This window comes from Anastrepha obliqua, chromosome 3, assembly GCF_027943255.1.
Source record: "Anastrepha obliqua isolate idAnaObli1 chromosome 3, idAnaObli1_1.0, whole genome shotgun sequence".
NCBI lineage: Eukaryota > Metazoa > Arthropoda > Insecta > Diptera > Tephritidae > Anastrepha > Anastrepha obliqua.
Genome location: NC_072894.1, coordinates 89,888,218 through 89,915,855, shown reverse-complemented (window position 1 = coordinate 89,915,855; position 27,638 = coordinate 89,888,218). Strand labels below are relative to the sequence as shown.

The 27,638-nt window shown below is 36.5% G+C and overlaps 1 protein-coding gene across 3 annotated transcripts in view; it reads right to left on the bottom strand.

Moving 5' to 3' along the window:
* Nucleotides 1–27,638, bottom strand: part of LOC129241640 (RNA-binding protein Musashi homolog Rbp6) — a 373,873-nt gene that overhangs the window by 86,787 nt on the left and 259,448 nt on the right. The window contains exon 1 of one of the 3 annotated variants that reach the window (XM_054878078.1): nucleotides 17,279–17,330. The exons of the other annotated variants lie outside the window; for them this stretch is intronic. The gene's annotated coding sequence lies outside the window, so the exon portion shown is untranslated. Of the gene's footprint in view, nucleotides 1–17,278; nucleotides 17,331–27,638 lie in introns of those variants that run through there. 3 annotated transcript variants of the gene reach the window in all.

Here is a 27,638-nt window from a genome sequence, read left to right as displayed (position 1 = left end):
TTTAGGTTTTGTTAAACGATATATTTTAATCAATAATTTTCAACCTGGTTTTGTTAGACTTTATAAAGTTCCTTCTTCAGTGCGCGTTCTTTATGATGCTTTTGGAAAAGTCAATAAAAGTTATATCAATTTCCAAATTTTCAATAAATAAAATAGTATGAGTTATGTCCCTCTGCACTGTGGTGATTTGGTGGCCATTTTAAGCCACAATCGAATACATGAGAATACCATACATAACATCTACATAAATAATTGACTGAGATTGCAAGAAAAAAAGTAAAGTATAAACTCGCTTTAGAGCTGCAACATCCAAAGCGATAATAGCTGAGAAAATAACTACAACGGAAGGAAACAAGAAATTACAAAAACTGCAATAACACAAAATTGCTGCACATGAAAGTAAAAACAGAACTACAAAATAAATGCAAGAAAAATTACGCAGAAAATTGCACAATAAAAATGAAAACAACAAAACAAATTCCAAATAAGAATGCTGTGAGATTTGAAACCAAAACCAAAGCAACTGCGTAGCGGAGCGAATGGCCATTGTTATTGTTGTGCCACAAGTTGCACAGAAGTTGAAAATAATATCGCATTATTTTGCCTTCTTTCAACATTTTTATTTGTGGCGTGCATTGAATCATAAGAAATATTACGTATACGCAGCGGCCGTCTACGCGCCGTCATCAGCACTTCCACCCCCAGCAGGCTGAGCCGGAAATGAAGCCAAGACAAAGTTTCTAGCGGCTACAGGCAAGGGAAAATCAGACGACAGACGACAGCTGCCGCTTGAGCGCATCAACCATTCGGCTGTGTAAATGAGATGCAACAATGATGCAGTGGCAGCACCGACCGAGGCAACAACTGAGTGGCGCTTCGCAGAGTACATAGGAATGATGGCAACACAATTGTGGCATTTGTGGCACGCGTGCGGAACGTTGCAAAGGAATGCGCTAACAATAAAGAATACAGTACGACTTACAAGACAATGGATGATCGACTTGAAGGGCAGGGCAGGGTTGTGAGGTGCCAGCCCCAGGAAAAAAGGGAAAATTATTTGGCGACTGTATGTGTGCAACAAGGCGCACAGAAACAAATAAAACATGAAAGGAAACGGCAGTAATATTATCATTAAAGACAGTAAAAACAATAAAATTGCTGCCTGCTGAATTATACGTTAGCAGGCAAAGTGGCTTGTGGAACACTGTTCGGAGTGGGTATGGATAAGTTTCAAGAAGTCTCTATTTAAAAGTTCTTCGAGGTTTAACAACCTCGCCACATTTTCAGTTACTTTAAGAGACTTTGCATTATCTTCAAAACTTCAAACTCAAAAAATTTCCTCCACTGCTGGTTTTTTCTACTTTTATCGACAAAAACTATTCGTGGGCTGACGAAATTCTCTTTGGCAGAAATTCTGTTTCTTACTTGTTACCGCCGGTCCTTCTCACCTCGACTATTATCATAGTTGTACGTTGTGAATCTAAGTACAGGGTATTGAATCTAGCATTTGGAATTTTACTTTATGTGGCTGTAAATAAAAGACAGTAACATTTTTTAATGAGTTTTTGTATTGGAAGTGGTAAACCTGAGCATTAAGCATGGAACTCATTTTATTTGAAATTACTTCCACGGTTGGTTCTTTTAATTGACCTATTCAGTCAATCTGTTTTTTCAGTGTATTTTTGTGAGTATCAGCACTTTCTCAACAACTGATGAATCAGCTATAGATTGGTAGACATAAAATATAGTAGACTTTTGAAATTCGATTCATCGATTACTCCAATATTTGCAACATTTACGTTTGTTTAGCGGGTAGCACCAACTTCATTAAAGCACAACAGCTTTGGGCCCAAATAAAAGAAACTGGCAACATTAGCTGGTGATTAAACATGCCACTCCACGAGATATTGATTCCTGCCTTTCAAATAAGCAGTCATGAATGTCCTCTTGCCTTTCTCCTTATGACCACTTGAAGTGCTCGTCGCTATTTCATAGCTCTCGGCGCTAGACCGGACCCATTCATTGAAAGCATTCTAAAGCATCAACACCCTCATTTTATATATTACAAATACCATAATGAGTTTGCGTCTACATTTCTCTTTTACCCTTTTGTGCACTTGATTCAGGTGATTGTCCAAAGACGAACGAAGTTGTGGTTTCACAAGACTGCACCACAAACGGAGCACGTAACTTGGTTACAGTTAGAATTCTTTTTAAAAAAGCGCCCAATCCAACTCATTCATTCCGCTCATTTAGTAAATAAAAATTATAAATTTATAAGTCGTAAGTATTTCATGTTCAAATTTCCATCAATTAGCGAATAATCGATGAACTACGAATTGATTTCCTGCAACAATTCGAATAGTCACATTCAATTGAAAATTTAGAATACGACTGCCAAGCGATATTCAGATATTCGATTATTAGAACGGCTCGAATAATTTTAAGAGTCCTAATATTTACTCTTCTAAAAAATAATTTAATAGATGACACTATCGTTTTTGGCTATTTATGCGTCTATCAAAGATTTTCGGATACTTTTATTATTTCACAACTTTGCTCAAGCAAAAAGCAATCCATATTATAAGTATCTCTGTGAAATAAATACCTAATGCACCACAAATGTTATTTTACCTGTCAAAATAAAAAAAAACTCTACAGTTAAAATTCTAAGCAGCTTAGTAAACAGTACCGTTCACATGGTGGACATATCATCGGGGTCGATTCGAGATAAATGATAGTAACCTACTAACAGTAACCTACTACAATATCCAGAAATTAGGAGGGGCTCGGGAGACAGCTGAAGCTCCTCCACCAAAAGATGGTGGTTGGCTCGGAGTTCGGGAGTTTAGGAAGGTAGTAAGGGTCCCTCAATGAATGCTGTTTAATAGTGGTCTATATATTGTGCGGTCTAGTAGTTGTTATTGTGTTTTGTCCAGGATCTCGTCAGTGTAATTAGAGAGATGCCCCTGACGTGCCTGGAGGCGTCCCAGGCTCTAGAAAATATAATATCTGAAGGGGTGATGCCTTTAGTAGATTGCTTGCTGAGTATTTTGTTATGCTTTTTAACTGGGAGCATTGACAAATCATTGCAGGAGGGACATCAGGAGGCATCCCGTAGCTGTCCTGATTGCTGTATTCTGACATGCCTGGAGCTCAGTCCACTGCGAACAACTGCTACCAGGCAATCAGACAGGGGCAGCATAATTCAGAATCGGCTGGAATGTCGCCAGCAACATTTCTTTGCTTTTGTCCCAAGAATTGCCAGTAGGATTTGAGGATATTGTTACTGAGCGGCCATCCAATATTTTGGTGCGGCTATCAATCGGTAACTAGATTAATTTGTGTCAGAATAGTTTTAAAATTTTATTTCAGCTAATAATATGCTTCATCTTTGAAATTTATAGGAAAGAATACAACTAAAAATATAGTCTTGTCATCATATCCAGACAGAAATGTTGAGACTCACAATGATTAAATAATTTGACAAAAAGATGTTCTCTAGCAAATAGAATTTGCTGCAAGTTGACCACCATTTGGTTTTTCTTTTTGGAATATGATCTTTAATTCTACGTTTTCTACGCTTTCATGGAAACCGAATATTCCGAATTTTATGCATTTTGAGTACTTTTTGAAGCACGACTCATAATTTTAGAAAGTGAGTGAAGAATTTTGAAAGTTGGGAAGTTTTTGCCATTTTAGATATCTACTCCTTACAGAGTGTTTCCTTTCTTTAATATAAATAGAATTTTCTCATTTAATGAGTACGTATCAGAGCGAAGCATACTCGTATTTGTTACATGTCTCAACAGTTTATTGGCATGTAAAACCATCATAAAACACCATCACATCACAAACATCAGTTGCCACCAACAAGTCGGCAAATGGTATATTACCAACGGACATTAACAATAATAGCAACAACAGTGGTTACCACCATCAAACATCAGCGATAGTGCCGACATACCGCATATTTGATGGATCATTCCAACGCGTCGCTCAGTGAGTGCATAGATGTCAGAAAAAAACGAAAAGCACAATACACACAAAAATATTGCACTTCCAGATGTGTGACATGCAGAAGTGAGGCGGCAAATGTTGAGTAGGAGCAAATATCCAAGCGTACTTTTCCATGCACGTACATACTCGTATACATACATATGCACATATATTGGTTAAGTACTACTCATAACAGCTTTTTTACTCTGATGATGGTTGCACGTTCATCGCCGGAGATTGTGATGCCACCGGTGATTGTTGATGGTGATGGAGAGGATGCTGATGATTATGGCAAACATGATGGAGTGTACGCGGTGTTGGTATGTGCCCAGAGCGATAGTGGCTGAATGACTCTTTAATGGTAAGTAGAGATGCAGCCACTGTCCGTTAGTACATAAAATTGCGCCGTGCATACCCAACACGAATAACAAAAATAGCCATAATTTGTACAACAGAAACAAAGAAACTTCAATATAAGCTGCTGGAACGGTGGAATGGGCAAATGGTCGTTTTGTAAGCTTGCAAACGTTCAACAGTTTTGTGTCAGGGGCCTTGAATGCTAACTCACCTATATGCCCATTTCACATACAAGTATACAGATATGCATTATGGATTATTGTGTGTATTTCGCGCCTCATTGGCCTGCTCACTGAATGCCGTGCAGACGGAAGTTGAATAATGGAAGTGCACACTGCATGTGTGCATTGAAATTTGCGGTATATGACATCACGTTCAGTAATTTCCGCTTTTTACAACATTCGATCATGTCTAGCGGGCTGCCGCGACCAGCATACCACGCAACTTTTCCATGCTCGCCATCCAACAACAATTTTACAACTTCAGTTGTACTTCTTGCTATTGCTGCGCCGCTGATATCTTATTTTTCTTGACTGATTGATGACTCATTACGATGCCTCACCCTGGTTTGCTACTCAACGAACTCTGTTTTCGCTAATATTGTTATGAGCATTCCTACATTCTTTGTATAGGAGCAACACAAATGCCCATATGCTTACATATGCATATGCATACGTATTTTATAGAGTGATGGCTCCGATGATAGTTTGATTTTGCAACATTTCTATTGGAACGATCGCTGAGAGAGTAGATCCCAGTTATATAGTAATATTAATATATTATCGAAGGATCAGTACATTGTTTTTGAGTTGGTAGCCAATATTGTTAGTTTTCAGAGTTGTTAGAGAAAAATAGTCATGAAAAATATTATCTTAGTTCAAAATTATACAAATATATCAAATGACGATTACCGGTCGAACGGTTGAAGGGATTGCAATTAAATTTGTTTTGGAACAGGAACATGAATATTATTGGAATTGAAGAGTATTTTTCACATACCTAAGTATGGCATTGGCAGGTGTGACGTATTAGGAATACTTTTAGAAATACTCTTCCGTACTTACACTGAAGAGCAAAACTGTATTAAAATGTAATACTTTCTATTTCAACACATTTTTTTTAGACATGTTTTAACAAATCAAATATTTTTTTTGCATAACTTTATTGGCATGTATGTACTCTCTCTCTCAAACCGGTTTGGTGTCAATGCAACAACAACAACACTAGTAGCAAGCAATAATGCAAATAAAGACAAATGTTGCAGTTTTGCACTCACTCTTAATTTTCAAATTTTCCGTTATTTTTCTCGTAATTATATATTTGGTGGATTTTTAATTATTATAAATGTGACCGTGAATAAGACAAAATGTTAAATCGGGAAGTACAACGCCAAATAATTGATTTGCTGAAGAAGGACGAGTCTATAAGAAAAATAGCTAAAAAATTCGAAGTGAGCCACATAGCTGTGCAAAGGCTGCGGAAAAATGTACCAGACGCTGATGGCGATGCCCGCCATCTGGCAAATTTGGTAACAAGCAGCAAGGCGGTCACTCCCAAAGAAACACTAAAGATGCTGGATATTGATGCCAGTCAGTGGACAGCCAGGCGCAGCCTGTCAAAACTGGGGCTAAAGGCAGCGGAGAAGAAAACCAAGCCAATGCTGACAAAAAGACATGTGCGGTTGAGGCGGGATTTTGTTGCGGCTCACCAAAGCTGGACAGTTGAAGATTGAGATCAGGTACGTCTTTATAAATGGATTATAAAAGACCTTTTTTCATAAAATTTCAAAACGATTGTAGGTTATTTGGTCTGATGAAACCAAAATCAATCGATTTCAGTCAGATGGTCGGGCCTGGTATTGGGTTAAAGACCCAAATGCAGTCCAGCCACATCACATCAAGCAGACAGTAAAACATGGTGGTGGCTCCATTATGGTGTGGGGCTGCATTTCCAAAAATGGTGTGGGTCCTTTAGTACGAATAGACGGTATAATGCGGAAAGAGGCCATATTGCAACAAAATCTGCCGGGTGTAGTGGAAAGTATGGGTTTTGCTGCTGAAAAAGTAATTTTTCAGCAAGACAATGACCCTAAGCACACCGCACATGTTGTACGAATTTGGATGCAACGCCAAAAATTTCGTAACTTGAAGTGGCCTCTACAATCACCGGACATGAACCCAATCGAAAATTTATGGAGTCATGTAAAATCGAAGCTTGCCGAATATTCAAGTCCGCCCAGTGGAGTTAATGAGCTGTGGGAGCGAATAGGCGATGTATGGGATGCTATTCCGACTGACTTTGTCTTGAGGTATACACGAAGTATGCCCAATCGTATCCACGAGCTGAAAAAATCCAAAGTATATTGGACATCTTATTAATATTTATTTTATTTATTGTAAAAAATAAAAAATGGGTTGAGTGCAAAACTGTAACATTTGTCTTTATTTGCATTATTGCTTGCTACTAGTGTTGTTGTTGTTGCATTGACACCAAACCGGTTTGAGAGAGAGAGTACATACATGCCAATAAAGTTATGCAAAAAAAATATTTGATTTGTTAAAACATGTCTAAAAAAAATGTGTTGAAATAGAAAGTATTACATTTTGTTACAGTTTTGCTCTTCAGTGTAGGTGTGTGAAGCGGCACAAATCTGGATAAAAGATCTCAAATTTTTTTGTTTTCAAAGTTATGAACTTGCATTCTTACTTTTTGTGTCTCATTTTATTCCAAAGATATGGACCAATTTTGAAGCATTAAAATTACATTCTGATTAAATGGATAGAATATATTTTACTAATAATACTGATATAAAAAAATTTTTGGCTTATGAATTATTATTCCGAATATATTTGTTCAGACAGAGTTTAAAAAAGGTAGCTGGAGTGTTGTAATGTACGTGCTAATCGAAGATTGTATATTATAAAAACACCTTAATAAAAAAATCTCCGAATTGGCTCTTGAAAGAAACTTTTCTAAAAGTTAGTGACAAAAAATATTATAATATATATTATACTTATAAAAAATACCTTGAACAAAAAGTTAATTTATTCGTGAATCCAATTATTTCAAGATCTGGAATGAATTCACTATTTTTCAAAAGGCCTATGCCAAGTTCCTTGTAAACTCTTATGCATGACTTAAAAATGCTTCTTATATATGGATCTGATAAAGTACCGGAAGACATCTTCATTGTAGTCTAAATGAAACAGCTTTCTTCTTCAGGTCTCACTGTCACTCCCTCCAAACTGTTCATCAGGAGCGGAGTAGCACTACATACATATAGTACACGCAGAGCTCACAACTGTACAACAGGCGCAGAGAAACCTTTTCAACGACCATTTATCCATTCTCTATCTAAAAAGGAATTCTAGTACGTTGAAGAAAGTTTAAAGAAATCATTGCTCTAAATTTAAGGCATGGCGAATAAGACTTTTTTCTCTAAAACGAGTTTCTCTTGAAGTAAACTGCCTTCAGCTGTTTTTGTTATTAGGGAACTACCGAACGTCGGCTACTTATTATTTTAATTTGATTTTCGAATAATATAAATTTAATGAAAAATCGTATTTTCGTTTCATCATTCCGCCGGTATTGTAACGATTTTCTAGTTCTTCGAATATCACAAATAAGTATTAAATAGAATCTGCGAATAGGTTTCATTTACACATAACATATAAGGTTGGCCAAAAAGTCTTGCGGTATTTCCGTAAGCTTGTCTTTGCAAGCGTGTAGTTCTAGTTGTATTCGTCGCATCGGTTCACGCTAGAGCTTTGTGGAAAGCTCTTTTCACGTGCTAACACGTGTCTGATTAATTGTTGTTTGTTTTTAGTCGTTCGTGAGTTATAGCGTCACAAACATGGAGCAAAATAAAGAGAAAATACGGCATATTTTACAGTACTACTACGATAAAGGCAAAAATGCATCTCATGCTGCCAATAAAATTTGTGCAGTTTATGGACCCGATACAGTTTCCATTTCCACCGCACAACGATGGTTTCAACGTTTTCGTTCTGGTGCAGAGGTGATCGAAGATGCGTCACGGTCCCGAAGGCCTGTCGTCGAAAATTGCGATAAAATCGCTGAATTGATCGAAAGAGACCGGCATAGTAGCAGCCGTAGCATCGGCCTAGAGCTGGGCATGAGTCATCAAACCGTTATAAACCATTTGAAGTAGCTTGGATTCAAAAAGAAGCTCGATGTATGGGTGCCACACGACTTGACGCAAAAAAAACATTTTTGCCCGTATGGATGCATGCGAATCGCTTCTGAATCGCAACAAAATCGACCCGTTTTTGAAGCGGATGGTGACTGGCGATGAAAAGTGGGTCACTTAGGAATACGTGAAGCGCAAACGGTCGTGGTCGAAAAGCGGTGAAGCTGCCCAGACGGTGGCCAAGCCTGGATTGACGGCCAGGAAGGTTCTTCTGTGTGTTTGGTGGGATTGGCAGGGAATCATCCACTATGAGCTGCTCGCCTATGGCCAAACGCTCAATTCGGACCTGTACTGCCAACAACTGGACCGCTTGAATGCAGCACTCATGCAGAAGAGGCCATCTTTGATCAACAGAGGTCGAATTGTCTTCCATCAGGACAACGCCAGGCCACACACATCTTTGGTGACGCGCCAGAAGCTCCGGGAGCTCGGATGGGAGGTTCTTTTGCATCCACCGTATAGTCCGGATCTCGCACCAAGTGATTACCACCTATTTCTGTCCATGGCGAACGAGCTTGGTAGTCGGAAGTTGTCCTCAAGAGAGTCCTGTGAAAATTGGCTCTCCGAGTTTTTTGACAATAGGGAAGCGAGCTTCTATAAGAGGGGCATTATAAAGTTGGCATCTCGTTGGGAACTCGTCATCAAACAAAACGGCGCATATTTGACTTAAATCGCATTATTATAACCAATTTTATGAACAATTGAAAATTCAATAAAAATACCGCAAGACTTTTTTGACAACCTTATATTTGCATCGGCCGCCATAGACGAATGGGTTCATGCGCGACTACCATTCGTTTGTGCCCGACTTCGAAATGGATCACGAAACTGCAAATTAATAGTAAATAATTAAATTTATAAAATTATAATTTTTAATAGATAACAATTTTATTTATTAATTAATTAACTAATTTATTTATTTATCCTAACACAGCAAGGATAAACCTTATAATTATTGTGCTAGTCCCAATAGGTTAAAATTGTCATGGTAAAATTTACAAATATATTTAAAGTGGAAAAGAGAAACAAATCAAGTTAACATTACTTATATATTATATATATTATTATATTATATATATATATATATAATTGGGGCGTACACCCTTTTTGGGTGTTTGGCAGAGCTCCTCCTTCTATTTGTGGTGTGCGTCTTGATGTTGTTCCACAAATGGAGGGACCTACAGTTTTAACACATTGACTGCCAAGGCACTTTCAGCAAATAAGATGCTCTGGGGCCACAGCATTTTTTTTTTGAAATCTCATCAGAGACGTCAAAATTGGAATTTAGGGTAGTGCTGGTAATATTTTCTGCTTAGAAACAGGCAGTTTTTAACTAATTAGTATGTCACACACATATGTTCGACGTGGCGCCTACCGACTTTGATAACCACTTTCATAATAAATTTCAATAATTTGAACGCGTTGCTCTATCGTGCACGTATCCATGGTTAAAACTGTCCATCTCTGTACTTGACAAATGTCAAGTGTCCTATTAATTAATTGATAATAAATAAACAAATATAAAAAAAAAAAAAAGTGTCCTATTCTACCCTACTGAGATCTAGGGCCACTTTAACAAATAATATACTTTAACCTCATGAATATATTTGTTTTGTCCTTACAAAATTTGCATTTTTTTGCTCATTTCATAACTCAATATACTTATAATTTCAAATATCTTCAGACTTGGTGAATTATAAAGTTCGTTTGGTTCTAATATTAAGCATCTGTTTAGCCCATCTTAATGTTTTATGAAAGTATGTTCCGGAAGAAGAATTTAATTAACCAAAAACAAATTATTTCCCCAGAGTTTTTTCAGTTAAATAAGCTTTCTGAAGCTTAAAGCAATGTCTATGATAGCTATTGAAGCAACAGCAACCACACTCTCGCATTCACCATCAGTTTTTGTCCAATCAACAATAAAAACAGCAACAAAACGTATTAATTATCATATTAAAATTGTTGTGATGCATTTTTGGCCTCGACTAAAGCTGCAAACTCTGCAGATTTTGGGTGTTTGCCATTAATTGATGAATTAAAAATTGCTGAGCAAAAACTACTTACGCTTACACACACGGTCAAAAATTTTGGTTCATTTTTAAACACAGCTACTGCATTTCTTAAACTTAGAGTATATTTTAAATTAGTTATTAGGCTTATCTTCTTCCTCTGATTCAATTTTCGGTGCTAATGGAACTATTGTTTGAAATAATTAAACCCATAAAGTTTTGCATATAGCACGAAAGTGCTGTAAAATCTAAACTTCGCGTTTCCAGGGCATTTTTTAAATTCTGTGGTATCCTACGCGAATACATCTTTTTACTAGGAAGTGATCATACAAAATCCATACTAATGATCAAAGGGAGCCTCAATCGCACGGTATGTCACATAGCATCAACATTTACTGGCACCATAACTGATTTAAGACGTCCTTCCGGAGTGGTCGGTGAGCGAACAACGATCACGAAAAAATTTATTGTACAGTTTTTTACGGTGCCAAAGAATGATAATTATTGGACCGTCAGAATTGGGAAGGACCTCTCCGAGGCGTTTAATACCAAACGAGAATTCAGACAGGGTGACTCGCTGTCGTATGACTTCTTTAATATGATGTTGGAAAGGATCGTACGAGCCGCAGAACATAATAGCTCAGGCACAATATTTTATAAGAGCATACAATTGATGACGCATGCCGAAGGCCGCGCTGTTAGTTCTTTTTTTTTTCCAAACTGGATAAAGAGGCAAAGTGAATGGGTCTGGTGGTGAATCAGGACAAAACGAAGTACCTCCTGTCATCAAAAAAAAGTCGGCGCACGTCACTGTTGACAGTTATTTAGGAACCAGCATTAACACCGATAACAATGTCAGCCGGGAAATCCAACGTAGAATCTCTCTTGCCAACGAGTGCTACTTGGGACTAAGTAGGCAACTGAGCAGTAAAGTCCTCTCTCGACGAACAAAACTAACACTCTACAAGGCCCTCATCATGCCCGTCCTAACGAATGGCGCAGCAGCTTGGACGATGACAATATCCGATGAGGCGTCACTTCAAAGAAAGATTCTGCGGAAGATTTTTGAACTTTTGCCCGTTAGTGACGGCGAATATCGCAGGCGATGGAACATGGAGCTGTATGAGTTTTACGGCGAAATAAACATAGTGAAGCGAATGTTGGAGAGTTCAGGTGGAGAACGATTTGGCTTTCTTTGGTGTGTCTAACTCGCGCAGGTTAGCCCGAGAAAGAAACTTTGCATTTTTATCTTATTAAGCCACGTCGAAAGTTGCGAAAGATAATCGGATTAAATTTGCAATGTCAAATGTGCTGAGATGATAATATGATATATATGATCACACATGATGATAATATGGCTCACACATCGAAAAGTTCTGAGTACGTTTTTGGAGAAATATTTGAAACTTTTTGATGAAAACGTTAGATGGCTCCTGACAATACTAGAAATCACCAAGGCATCTTATTTGCAATTCATCAAGCCTCAAAGTAAACAGTTGAGTAAATAACAAGTACGCACAAAATACAGTATAAGTAATCATTATTTGGTAATTGTTTTACATATTCATATCAGCCTTTGAAACACCTCTTTGAAAAGCCTTGCCACCATTTACATATTTAAAAATAGTGCTGGTTTTTCCAGATTTTAAACCCGGGAAACTTTTGATTATGATTTTAAATTCAAACAAAATTATGCATTCTCATTTTTTATCTTGAGGTTTGCATCTAAAACCATATTTAGTGTGGTCTAAAATTTAAACCAAAATTTTTAACCGTGCATTGGTACGAGTATGTATGTACATACAATATATAAATACATACTTGCATATAAATGCAGCTCAGCAAGTAGCGTACGCCGCTTATGTTTTGTCATTATTCGGCCGCAAACTTTAATTCTATTAGCCATCATTAAACAGCGACGCGCACTCGCTCAGGGGCCATTGGCTCGGGTAGGCGTAGCACAGGAAGTACATAGCAGCAGATAGCAAAATTGGTGGATATCGACTGACAGTGCGGTATGTGGTGGTCATTTGTATTTTTAATGTGCATTCATTAATTTATCATCGTAATCCGCAATCACGGCAACTTCAAAAAGCCATCAACAACCAGCAGCATCCAACAAAGGCTACATTTGTGTATATTAACGAAAATTATCCGACAACGCTGTTGTCCAACCCAGCGCACATACACAATCATGCATGCCCATATTCATACATATGACAGCATAGTTTTGCGAATGTATTTGCTGAGCGGTCATCTGTGCTTCATTAACGCGGTCATTATAATTGGCACGTGAATAGCTCTATATGCAGCAAAATACGATGATCGTTCGAGTACTACGTTTCGTTGTGGTTGCAGAAATTTGTTAAATGCTTCGTTTCGGTTTTTTGTATTTGGGTGGGCGCACATTAATGAGCATTGTTGGTTACTGTTTAAATATTTCCTGCCTGCAATATGTGGCAGAAATTGAAATGTTGCAAACATCTGTATTGAGGGTGCGCATACGCATCAGTGTTGTTATTTGGCTACCTATGAAACAGTGTTGCCGCTCTTAAATAATGATCGAGTATGATATTGAGGGACAATTATTGTATTGAAGGAGGCATATTATGTCACTCTAATGAAGCGAATTCGGTTTCTTTGCATTACCGTCTATAAAGCCAGATGGTTTGATTAATACAAAAGGTACTGCTACAGAATCAGCTGTTGAACTGACGTAATTTTATAGTTTTGTCTATACCACTTTTGTTTATAAACAACTATTTCCTCTCTATTCTCTTCCATATTTTCACTAACCTAAAACAACTTGTAATTTTTGTCTACAAAAGTTTGCTATTTCGCTAATTAATAAACTTCAATTGAACCTCGTGCCGATGGCACGGCAACACTAGTCTCAGACATAAATACGTTTCTGCATAAATACTTGTTGGCTTAGTATGTTTGCATGTATAATATATATATCAAAACAAACTCGTAGAATGTTTGTCTACATTCGTAAGCGAATACGGAACTTTGATATTTTTAGTGGTTAAATTAAGTCTGATTAATTTAGAAGTTTTGTAACTTAAATGAAAAATCGATAAATCTATTTTAGTATACTCGTGTATACATTAATTGTTCATGTCAGCAGGGGCTTTAGTTATAAAAACAAGAATGAGTTATTGAATGTTTCATCAAAAAATCTGTAAACTTTGCCTTGAGTTTTGGTAATAACGAGTATTAAGAGTTTATTCCTGGGCATCAAGCAAAGAATAAAAAATCTATTCTCATTTTGATGATGAGGTAAGAGTTTTAAAGACCAACACTATTCAAAGCAGTCTCAACGATTCCATATTCAGCTATTCTAAAGGGGTTTTCAATAAGGGCGGGTATATGTTGAAATGGAATAAAACAAGCTGTGTGTGAGTTATTGACAAAATTATTTTTATTTATAAAGGCGCATATATGCCATTAAGTGTGGAATATGTCATCATTCAAATGCCCGCCTCGGCTTCTTACGGTGGAACGGATCCGAGTGGTCCAACGCATAGATCCGGCTGAATTTGAGCGATGGCCTGTGTTTTGTTCACCTTTAGAGCATCGGTCGATTGTAGTTTATTTGCATAGACCTGAGACTTCAAGAAACCCCACAGGAAAAAGTCTAGCGGGGTCAAATCGTATGACCTTGGTGGCCAATTCACATCACCCCTGCGAGAGATAACCTTACCCTCAAATCGTTCATGCAGAATGTCAATCGTGGCGTTTGCTGTGTAGCACGTAGTGCCATCCTACTGGAACCACATGCCGTCTAGGTCCATATGGTTCAATATGGGCCATAAGAAATTGGTTATCATCGTTGTGTAGCGCTCGCTGTTGACGGTGACCGCCTCACCATCGTCGTTTCCAAAAAAGTACGGACCAATGACGCCGCCGGCCCAAAATCCACACCAAACGGTAACTTTTTGAGGATGCATTATCACCTGGTGAACCTCGTGTGAATTGGTGTCGTCCCATATACGGCAATTTTGTTTGTTAACACAGCCATTCATTCAAAAATGCGCCTCGTCACTAATGATGATTTTTCGCCCAAAACTGGGGTTCTCTTCCAAATGATTCGAAGCCCAGTCAGCGAACAAACGGCGTTGTCTATGGTCATCAACTTTGAGCTTCTGGGTCAGTTGGTTCTTGTACGGGTGAAGGTCCAAGTCCCGACACAAAATTCGCCAAGTTGAAGTCTGCGAAAGGCCGAGTTCTTGTGCAAGGCGAGGAATAGACAGCCTCGGGTTCTGCTGTACACTTTCACGGATCGCGGCAATGTTCTCAACTGATCTTGCGTTCCTTGAACGTACGGGTGTTGGCTGATTGTTTACTGACCCGGTCGTCTCAAATTTGACCACCAAACGTTGAAAAGTCGACTTTGAAGGGCCACTACGTCTACCGAAAAATGGGCGCAATGCGCGCAACGTTTGCGTTAATGAACACTCATTTTTATAATAATGAACGTGCTGTTCAATCGTGTAACTTGCCATAATGATTTGGCATAAACAACCGAATAATAAACAAAAGATTTGATAGATGTCACAAAAAAATGGACAGAGGGCACCAAAACCGACCTGCGCCAATTGAAAAACCCTTCTTATAATTGCAGTAAATGAACTAAAAAGAAACAAGTACGGAACTAAAGTTAGTAAGTACTAAATTCGCTCTAGACCGAACTTTATATATCCCTGCAAATTTTAGTTTATTAGATTATTTTGGCTGGCTATATTTGGAATCAAACAAACTAATAGATAATGAAAGTTATCAGAAGAATAGACGGAAATTTATTCTTACCATATAAAGCGTGGACGGGGGTTTTGCCTAATCTCAAATCATTGAGGAAATAACGTGCAAGCGTGCGGATCTAAAAGCTGTAAAGGATGACAACGAGGAAGATAGACAAGATGAGGACAAAGTGGTTGATGTTTTTAAACTTTTTATGGATTATATAGATATGGAAGAGTTGCAATAAAGTAAAGAGCGTTCGATTCGTATGAAGTTGACGGCAAATGACCTGTTCAAGTCAGTGCTCTGCAAATGTGTCCCACTACATACACCAAGGTGTATGCTATACTGTATAGCAATCGAGCTACTGCTAAAATCAATTTGGATTATAAAAAGTCAGCGCTAGATGACTGCACAAAAGCAATTGAGCTATAGCCGGAGTACGTACGAACATTAATGAGGCACGGGAAGTTGTGTGAGCATGAAGACCGTATTGAAGACTCTTTGACAGATTATTAGCGAGTTGGGAAGATGCCAACAAAATCCTTCATAGTTGTCAAATACGCTTAGAACGTTATACGAAGTTTCAGTAACCGTTTCCAGATGTGATGTAAAAATTGAGGGAGTCTTATTAAGTCGTTATCGAGAACACCGCCAATTAAAAAATTCTACTTGCGCGCCATTTATTTTTTGAGTTCATCACTCAATAGTTAGTTTTGCTTTTTTATAGCAAAGATATCATTGTGTTTTTACTCATTTGGAAATTATCGTTACATTTTTATCTGAGAACAAAGAATTCCAATACTATAATACTTCAAAAACAATTACTTATTGTTTAAATCTAATAGATGGTAATTTAAAAATGGAAATAATTAACAAAAAAAAAATATATATAATATATATACATATATATCGAGAGAAATACATTTACCCCAAGGAAGGTTTTTTAACTTTACTTGCGTCGTATCTATTTTTTGGGGCTCTTTATTTCTACAGTTTCTGTGCTTTTTTGGAATTTACCGTTACATGACAGATGGCTATTGACCGATATCACCTACATTCAGTATCAAACTACTTTGTGACGAAGAGTTTTAGAAAAATATTTGAATACAGTAGGTTCTGTTTTTATGCGGTAGATACGTTCCGCAAGAAACAGCATAAAAAAAAAACAGCATAAAAAAAGCTACTAGTTCTATAGTAAAACTATAGATACGTTTCAAATGCTAAAACCGCATAAATCTGAAATAATGTAATAAAATCGCATAAAAAAGGGCACTAGTCCCATATTATAACTATAGATGCGTTCCAAAGACCGCATGAATCTGAAATAATTAAATAAAATCGCATAAACAAAATATTGTATTTTTGAAAATTATATCTTTATTTAAGAAACGTCAGAATCGAAAAATAAATTTAAGTCAGAAATAGAATCCGACAATACCCACATGTTGCGCGTTCGTTTAGGATTTGGCGTAAAATCACTTTCGTCACTTGAGGAAATGTACACGTCTGATCTAGATAGTTATGTAGGCGGTTCCATACTTGTTGGGTTAGCATTTCTGATGTAATCTGTGATGAGTTTTTGCTTAGCTGGTTTAGAATCTTGTTTATATGTACAATTCCCGATAGGTCGACATGCATTTTGTAATTAAAAAAAAACCGCACTATTTCAAAACCGCATAAAAAAAAGCCGCATAAAAACAGAACCTACTGTATATTAATTTTTGCTCGAGTTATATGCGCGCGCGGACGGAAGACAGAGATAACTAAATGAAGTTTCCGTCATCAACCTGAGCATTTTGGAATACATATGTCTACATCTAACTCGATATCTTTATGCGGTTACATACAACCGTTATGTGAAGAAAATCAAAACCTCTTAAGCACTAGTGCGTGGGTATACAAATTATATTACTCACTTATGCCATGGTTTCATTTCAACCAGTCAAAAATAACTTACATCACCCTCATTTGCGCCAGATTGCCATTTGCAATCTAAAATGTCCCGAGTTTGCAATTTACTTCACATATCATTTCCACCTTTTGCCAGGATTTGAATTTCAGCAAAGTCTGAAGCCAATTATCGATTTTAGCAGAATTTTCGAACACATTCGTTTCATTAGGCAAGTTCATATCAAATTAAGCTGATGCAGATTCGAATAAGCATGAAAAGTAAGCCACTGAGCACACTGAAGTCTTATTTTGCTTGCTGATGATGAAAAATGGATTAATCTATATATATAAATGTGAAAATCTGTCCCTATATTCGCTTAAAACTCGCGAATGGGCTCACCTATCCAAACCAAATTTTTAGGCTGTTTAGGCAGTAGATGGTTTGTGTTTTAAAATTTTAAGAATCGGATACCAGGGTCTCGAGAAATAGGCCAAAACGTGAACCCGGGTAACCCTAGGATGTGTTTGTACAATATGGGTAGCAAATGGAAGCTGTTGATGATTCTATAGTATAGAGTATTTTTGATGCCGCTCCGTAACTAGGGTCTCGAGATATAGACCAAAACGTGGACCTGGATAACCCTAGGATGTGTTTGAACCGGTACCTTACCTGTATATAGGTGACCACCACAATCAAATTTTAAAAAAGTACAGAAAAGGCTATTGTGACATCTTTAGAAAGTATGTTGAATGAAAAAAATCAACTAATTCAACTGTTTAAACATTTTACGAGTTCTATAAAGAAAACTTAATATGAAAAATTTCTTGCGATATAAAACAAACATTTTATGTATGGTGGTGCGAAGCCCACTGGGTGATGCTAGTCTCCTATAGAAAATCATTCAAAGATGGGTGTGTCGAGCCAGGGTTGACGTTCTTGCCACGTCTGATCAGTGTAAATAGAAAACATACGCACACCAGTCTATCCAATATACTTCCCGGCCAGCCAAATACGGGCGCTCCGATGCAGAAGCGTGTCCTGAAGAGCAGTGCATAGGAGCTGTTACGAATCACTTTGAGTCTGTTTGTTTTTTGTTGATGTTTATTCTTTCTTGCATACGCTCTTTGTCTAATTTCCCATTAGAATTTTGTGCGTTATTATTTTGCATTGTTTTTCGCTTGAGGTTATTAGTTGAAATAAAAGTTCTCTTAAAGCGGTTTGGTGTTTGGTAATTATTAAAACTATTTAAGCATGTCCATGTGAAAATTTATGATAAAATAATCCTAAAAAACTGACCGAAAACTATGATTTTATGAATGAATGAAAATATAATACAATATAAGAGATTAACATTAGAATGTTACAACCGCAGGTTTTATTCACTTTACTATTTCTTCTCTCTAGTTCTGCATGTTACGTGAAATTTCTCGTAGTTTACTTTTTTTTTCTTGTTTTGAAAATAAAAGAAAATCGTATGCTTATGAGTTATGAAATAAAAATCACGGCCAAATAAATATATTATTAGGAGCCAGCACAAAGTCTTTGCGGATATTCTGAATGAGCATTTTGAAGCGCCGAAATCACTCATTTAAGATGTCCTTCAGAAACACTTTTTCACATATACATACATATTAATAGGGCCGGCGGATATGCTTGTTTGGGGCACTTATCGGAGCGTCTCATGGAGCGTCGGTGTCCCGCACAGGGGGTTCTAATTGTGCATCTTACGGGCTCCACTGGTTGGTTGGATTATGTGCTAAAATTTTGTAAACAAGTAGACGATTTTCACTATGCATGAGTCTGCGTGTTTATGGGCCATTGAGTGAAATGTGTTCCTGTGAATGTGCAACTAATAGATATGACACCTTTTTACGACAATTTCAGTCTCTGTTGCTTCCCTGTTGCAGTTACTGTACTCAATCAAAAACGTATTTTACACCTCCTTGTAATATACTATACAGCGGCTATGTGCAAAGGTAGATGCGATGGAAAGACTTTGTGCTGACTCCTAACATTTATTTGGCCGTGAGTTTTATTTCATAACTTATAAGCATTAGATTTTTTTTTTTATTTTCAAAACAAGAAAAAAAAACGAGTAAACTAAGAGAAATTTCACGTAACATGCAGAACTAGAGAGAAGAAATAGTAAAGTGAATAAAACCTGCGGAAAATAATCGTGAAGCCGTGCTTTCCAATATCTAACCGCTTTAGATTGAAGTGTGTGATTGAGTTAAATTTGAGTTAGCTACTTCGACAATCCTGCAATATACTTTACGATTTTGTGTTTCTGCATTTCAAAATGTTAATTTATTAGGGTCTCTATTATTTTTTAACCCTTGCTAACCCTTAGAGCTGCTAAGTTTTAATAATATTTAAGCACAAAAAATTAGTCCATCCTCCATATAGTAGAAGTGTAAGGAGTTAAGACAACCAGAGAGATAATCAAGTAGGTTTCGAAATTATTGTTTGCATACTGTATTCGTGTGCTCTACGTTGGAATATGCTGCATTTATGTGGAGGCCAAACCATACATTTTTAATTGACAAGATCAAACATGTGCAAAAAAAACTTCAGAAATTTGTACTGAGATCACTAAAGTTGTCTGATTTTTTAGAAAGTCGAAGATCGGTAATTGCTCTCGTTTGATGATATTATTAAATATTATTTTCTTACATCGTTTTGAATTCTTCGTAACTCTATTCCCTTCCATCTAAATAAGTTCAATACAAATTATGCTCGTAATGCTCCTATTTAACGTGCAGTTCGTGATTTTAATGAGATCACGAATTCTAATTTCCTAGATTTCTCAGTTTCAAAAACAGAAATTTCTGTACTATTGAACTCCGTCTTTCAGTTCAGATAGACGTTAGTTTGTAGTTTAATTGCTTATATAATTTAATTATTTTTTAGTTTTGGTAGTCAGTTTGAAATCATGTTTTCTTGACTTCTTGAAATAAACGAATAAATAAATAATAAAGGACCGCCATTTTTAATAAGTTTTTATTCAAATGAACGAACTTGATTAAACCTTTATCGATGACTTTTTACGTTTTTTAAGATGGATTGTCGAGACAAGAGCGTTTCGAGCTAACAACAAATCCCCAACTTTTGGCCTGGAGTACCGACAATGCGAGAGCTATTACTTAAGTTTTGAGATATGGCAATACCAGATTGAACATGGAAAATAATAAAATCATCAACCAACTCGCTTATCTCAAGCTATCGTATTTCGCTAGCTTTCCAAATTCAAAGAATTTCGGGAATTTTTGTTCATGAACTGATATTGCGAGATCGCTTTGTGGCATATGTTGTGCTTGAGACTCACTAATATATTTACATACAATCCATATTGCATGAAAATTTAGCCGTAAAAAATATTTATTTTTGTTCGGTTCAGCATAAATTCGAAATGCCTCAAATTATTCTCGAGATGATAGGAACAATGAAGTAATGATATTGATAGGTGATGATTTATGTATCTATACATATATGCATGTATCTTCTACTCAAATATGAACGAGACGTTATCAATAAAACGGTCCGCGGATGACATATGGCAAAAATAAATTTTTTTTTTTTTGGAAGGACTGTTATAAGCTTACATGGCAATTTCAGCGTGATATGTCACATAGTTTGCTTTCTGTGCTACTGTAAACAAGTCAAGCTCGAGTGTGTTCTTCGAATTTAACAATGGAAATTCAAGTTGAACAAAGAATTTGTTTGAAATTTTGTTATTCCAACAAAATTTCGCCTTCAGACGCCTTAAAAATGTTGCAGACAACCTATGGGGTCTCTGCTCTATCGCGTGCACGTGTTTTCCAGTGGTACAAATCGTTCAAAGAGGGCCGTACATCAACCCAAAAAACCACGCCAAAGTCGCTCAAAAATTAAGGTTATGCTGACTGTTTTTTTCGATAACGAAGATGTGGTGCACTCGGAGTTCCTTCCGCAAGGCCAATCGGTTAACGCTGAATATTATTTAGACGTTTTAAAGCGTTTGCGCGAGAACATTCGTCTTAAAAGGAAGGAATTGTGGGACAACAAGTCATGGTTCTTGCATCACGATAATGCACCAGCTCACACATCACGTCTTGTTCGCGATTATTTGAACAAAAATAATGTTAATATCGTTCCGCAAGCACCGTATTCACCTGATATGGCTCCATGTGACTTTTTCCTGTTTCCCAAGCTCAAGTTGCCGCTCCGTGGAAAACATTTTGAGACAATTGAAGTCATAAAAGAGAATTCGAAGAACACACTCGAGCTTGACTTGTTTACAGTAGCACAGAAAACAAACTATGTGACATGTCACGCTGAAATTTGCCATGTAAGCTTATAACAGTCCTACCAAAAAACAAAAAATTTATTTTTGCCATATGTCATCCGCTGACCGTTTTATTGATAACGTCTCGTTCATATTTGAGCAGAAGTTATATGAACCCGAAACTAAACAACAACAGTTAGCAACCAGTGTTGATTTTTTGGCAATTAAGATCCAGAAGTATTCCCTTTTGAATGTAACGGCCGTGGATTTCTTATCTCCACGCTAAAATCACCGTATGGGGCAATGAAAGATTATTACTTAACGTTGTGGGGATAGAGGGGTGTGCATTGAAATTTGTATGAAATAATAATAAAATGATTTACAGTATCAGCGCCGTTATAAATTACCATGCCTCCTATATTTATAACTAAAATTTCTCTAATTTAATCAAAGTTCAGACACGAAACACATTTGGCTCCCGTTTGGAATAATGCTGTTCTTCACATATGTAAATAGTTGTATGGAGCCTCTGGATAGCAGGTAGAAATTTTTTTATAGCAAAGACGCATGAGAGAGATGGCAAAAAGTTCAAAGGTTTTCTAATGTTAAATTGCAAAGGAGTGTTACGAAAGGTAAAAAATCGGGTTTTACAGCTCTTCTTTTTTTGAGCACTTCTTTTTTTAATTTGGTTACTTAATTCCTACGAAAAAGGGTTTTTAACATTCTTTCGGTGAGATGACTGATTGTACTGGGTTTCACTTGTAGTAATTATAAAGGATTAGAAACAACGGATAATAAATAATGTCACGGAACCGCACAAGCGTGCATACATCTGTACATACATTCTGTTTGTTATATATGTATAATACACACACTAATTGATCAAATATGTGTTTGCATTATTTAAGTTTTCTATACTTTTGTTGTATACCAGCACGTGTGCATATGTCAACATAACATTTTCAGATATCCTTCGAGCTGTCAGCACCTGACTAACGCTTCTTTGGCCATTATTCACTAAAATCATTTTGCTGTTGCTATGACAACACTCAGAAAGTATGTATGGTACGTGTATCATTTTAGCTCGAACAAATTGACACTTACATAAATGGTAAATAAACCCTTTAGTGATAGGCAGCATTAGGTTTACTTCATTGTCGGTGCGGCCAACAAAGTTTGAATTTTCGGAAATGTTCTGAAAATTAATAAGCCGAAAAGGCCTCATTGTCAGTAAATTGATTGGTAAACAATCGACGAAACTGCTTGGAAAGCTGAAAGCTGCAGCACATCAATTGAGATTAGTGGTCGGTATGTCATGAAAATACGGTCAGTTTAGACGAAGGCACCTACTAAATACCTAAGTATTTTCATTTACATTATGTTCGTACTTATATGTGGACAGAGAAGAAAGGTATGCAAGTATACGTTGTTTAGAAATGAATTTGTGTGAAATATAAGCTATGCATTTTGAAATGTTTGCAGAATTCAGATATCGAGTTGATTTGTCAAGCTGAGAATTTATAAATCAATATCGAAGCTTAACAACTTTGGGTCAAAGAGTTTCTGAAAGTGTAAAATGATGAAGTTTTGTTTTAGAAAGAAATGTGAGTTTAAACATTTTAGGAAATGCTAAATTCGGCCCGGACCTAACTTTATATACTCACGCAGCCCAAATAACATTTTACTTAAATGTGCACGGATATACAAACTTAGTTATTTGTAATTGTTTAAAAATTACTATTTATGAAAGATAGCTATTAACAGAGTTTCGTAAAAATATCTTATAAGAATAAGCAAGCAACAAAGTTCAAAGAATAAAGCAGTTTACTCTCCGTAAAGTAACAGTAAAGAGTAATGTAAAAATTTGTAAACATTTGCAAAAGCTGCAAAAACAACTGTCTGGGATTCGCCGGCGATGATTCCTCTGCGCTGACATGAACAAATTTTCTTTTAGTGGGTACCTTTCTAATTAAATAGATGCAATGAACCAATTAAATTACTTTTTGTTATTAGATCACTCCAATTTATAACTTTGTTTATAATAATATATAAATATAGATTGTAAATAATAAATATATAAATTGTATAATTCGATAATTTTATATCTGCATAATAAAAATGCACTATATGCCACAATAAGTATTGCAAACTGTACTAGCACGAATTTGGAACTTCCCCTCCAAATGAAAAGCCAAATTGTTCTCTACTTGGAAGGTTTGCAAGTTTTTTTTCACGAACAGACCTAATCTAAGTGAGAAGTCATGGCGATATTGATTTATAACGATTTATTATGATAATCGCCCAGTAGGCGTAAATTGAATAAAATGGATATTGGCGAAGTTAATATTTCGCAGTTATGATATAATTTGTATTTATAATTTATAATTTTTATAATTTTAATATTTTCATATGGGTTTCAACATAACTAATGGGTGGGAGGTACTTGAAACTGATAACCCATTGCTGTATAAACATAGCCGCCCATTTTACAAAATTTTGTTTTCTTTCATTTGTTCCAAATTTAGCATTATTTATAACGGAGATAGCAGGTTTTTATTTTGGGAGGAGGGCGTGTTTACTGTCCATTATCTACATCAAACTACGCAAGATAAAGAGTAATATGAGTACTAAGTTTCGCTGAAACACATTTATATATATTTGTAGTATAATATAAAAATAAATATATTTATAAAAACCAACTTTTGTTCTGGATATTGGACCAAACCTTTTTTTTAAAATTGAGTCATATGTAACAAAATAATTTCTCCAATTTTCGAAGTTAGCTTCCAATTTAGGGCTATAGTAAAAAATTATTTAAAATTAATGTGTGCAAATAACTAAAAGAAAAACTATGGGCGTGAACCACTTATTCCATCTATTTAAATATCATATAATTTGTTTCACACACAGGTAATTAGCGGTTAAAGATAAGATCTTCGAAAAATTAAAAACCTAATATTTTATGTTGTTAATGTTGTAAATGTGGTTAAAGTCTATTTCACTTGGTGTACATACATAATTATGTACTTGTATATAAAAATAAAAACTTTAAGCCTATTTTCTATAAAAACAAATTTAGCAAAAAATATTCATTGCTTTAGGAATAAAAACACAGAAAATTACGTGTGCTTTAATAAATAACTTGTTATGCAAAAAAACAAAAAAAAAAAACAAAAATAGTATTTTTAGTTTTTATATGCCATAGACTTTTGTTACATATAAAGTTGCATAGTAAGTAAAGATCATTCGCAAGTTTTGACATTTCATATTCTATTAAGCCGAGTGCTGACTTACATATATTTGCGTGCCATAGGTGTTTGCAAGGTGGTTTGGCTACATATTAACACAATTATTTATAGTCATTATGACGAAACTATTGAGACAGTGGCTCTGGTTTTACCCTTTTGTTTTTGATTGTGGTAATTTGTGCTTAAATGCATTGCGTGTTAGGGCAAAGTCCAAAAAACTTTTCCATTTAGAGTGCGTTATTATTATTTTGACGTCGGATGATGAGTTTCTCACAAAGTCGGGCAGATCTTTTTACTGCAATTCTGTTCTCAAGGAGAGTGTAATTTTTGTGTGTTCGAACAATTTGGCTACTGCAAGTAACGAAAGCGATATTCAGTGTAATACGAGGTGTGTTCAAAAAGTATCACGAATTTTGTGTTTTCTCAAAAATTATTTATTTATTCATTAATATCTATTTTGCCCCTTTCAATGTAATCCACATGAGATATTATACACTTGTGTCACTTCAAAAAAAAAAATTTTTATCTTGTTCAACTCCTCCTTCGATGCCGTCTTTATCGCGTCAATCGTAACGTCCTTTTATGGACTTTTCGTCTTCGGGAACAAGAAAAAGTCATGGGGGTCAGATCTGGGGAATACGGTGGCTGCGGCATCATTAGCGTGTTGTTTTTGGTCAAAAAGTCGCGCCCAAGCAACGATGTGTGAGCAGGGGCGTTATCGTTATGCAAGAGCCAATTTTTGTTCTTCCACAAATCCGGAAATTTCTGGCGGATAATTTTCCTTATTGACCGTTTTACCCTGTGGCAAGAGCTCATGATTCACAACGCCCTGTAATCGAAGAAAACCGTAAGCAAAACTTTTACATTCGACGAACTTGGCGCGCTTTTTTTGGTCTTGGTTCGTGCGGCAGCTTCCATTAAGATGATTGAGCTTTGGTTTCCACGTCATAGCCATAAACCCACGATTCGTCACCAGTTATGACCCTCTGGAGCAAATTTGGGTCGTCGCGGACAGAGTCCAACATCTCATTAGCAATGTTCATGCGATGCTGCTTTTGGTCGAAATTGAGCAGTTTTGGAACGAATTTTGCGGGGACCCGTCTCATGCCAAATCATTGAAAAAAATCGAATGGCACGAGCCAATCGATATGTCTAGGTCCTCAGCAACTTCTCTACCGGTGGTTCGGTAATTGGCCAATACCATTTTCTTTACTTCATCAATTTCTGGGTCTGTTGTTGAAGTGCTCGGGCGTCCGGCACGCTTTTCGTCGTTCACATCTTCTCGGCCTTTAGAGAACATCTTCTACCACCGAAAAACCTTGCTTTGGTCCAAAGTAGCATCTCCGTATGACACTGTCAACATTCGGAATGCATCCGCGCACTTAATTTCGTTTTTCATAGAGGTTCTTTGATCCATCTCTTTGAATAGGTAAAAATCGAAGACGAGCCGAAACACATGCAAGCAAAGCAGCTATAAACAATTAACTGAACATTCAAAATGGCCGAACTCGTCCGCATGAGTGAGAGACATGAGTACCAACATATCGCCACAAAAAAATCGAAATTCGAATATAAGTACGTAACCTGCGAAAATTCAAAATTCCCGATACTTTTTGAACACACCTCGTATGTAAAAAAACAAAAAAATTACTGGAAATTATTTCGCTCACTCAAAAAACTGATTAGTTGTGTGATCGCGTTGGAAATTTGAACTAAGAAAGTAAACTTGCACTTTTAAAAATTGTCATCAATGAGATTGCTAGCGCCGAACGCCACGAAGACAAATAGCGTATAATTGCCAAACGAATACCTGCAGAATGAACTTCAGTATTTAAAAAGTGCACTTCGCTTGAATGAGCTGGCCTGTGTAATTACTACACTCTCAGCTGAAGTAAAAAATGTGCACCGCAATTCCTTAATAATTGTAGAGTTGCTAGTATGAAGCCTCTACATATTGCTTATACTGCTGCGCCTGCTGCGCCTGCTGCTTCTGCTCCTATTACTTATTCTGCCGCTGTTATGACCGAGTGTGCTGCCTTGCGTGCTGTGTCTGTGACATCTGCTGCAGCGACTCTCCAGGTAATGCTGTGCCTAATATTGTTACTATGACAACTTCTTGCGCTACTGCCTCTGCTGCTATTGCTGCCCTTTCAAGTACAATGGACAAATATTGAAAATAAGAGGAACAAAAAGCAAAAGGGGGCCTTTATTGGCCGACGAGTAATTGCTACAAAGAAATGGATTACACATTTCTTCAATTAAGTCTATAGTTTTTGAAGATAATAATAGTTTGGAAAAAAGGAATCCATTATTTATTCAATTTAAAGTTTGAAGCAAAAATTCTTTTGCTGTTTTTTGTTTGTTCCATTCAGTAGTGAGTTACAGGGTGTTAACAGTGGAAGTCAACAAAGAGAAAGCTATGTACGTTTTACAGTTTTTCTTTGATCAGGCGAAAATGCAAGCGAGGCCGTTGAAATTGTGAATGGTGTTTATGATGCCGATACTGTAACAGCTAATTACGTGCAATTTTGGTTTCGTTGATTCCGTTCAGGCGTTGCTGTTAAAGAAAATGGCTATAATGTCCATGAAATCACAGAAATAGTCAAAGTTGGCCGACATGTTAGTAGTCGTAGCATCACCCAGGAGCTAAAGATCGACCATTTTAAATCATCTGGCAACAAGTTTACGTAAAAAAATTAAATATTAAATTTATCACTCATCTCAAGATGATGCGACTCGGCTCCAAAGTTATATTCAAAGTTGCTAGTACTGTGCAAAATATATTGCATTTCAAGGCATCTAATCAATAAGAAATTATTTTGTCAGAGCTAAACAAAAATACGTGAAGGAAACAATACACTCAAAGCCATCCATTGCTAATATGATATCAACCCTTTATCTAATTTACGAATAT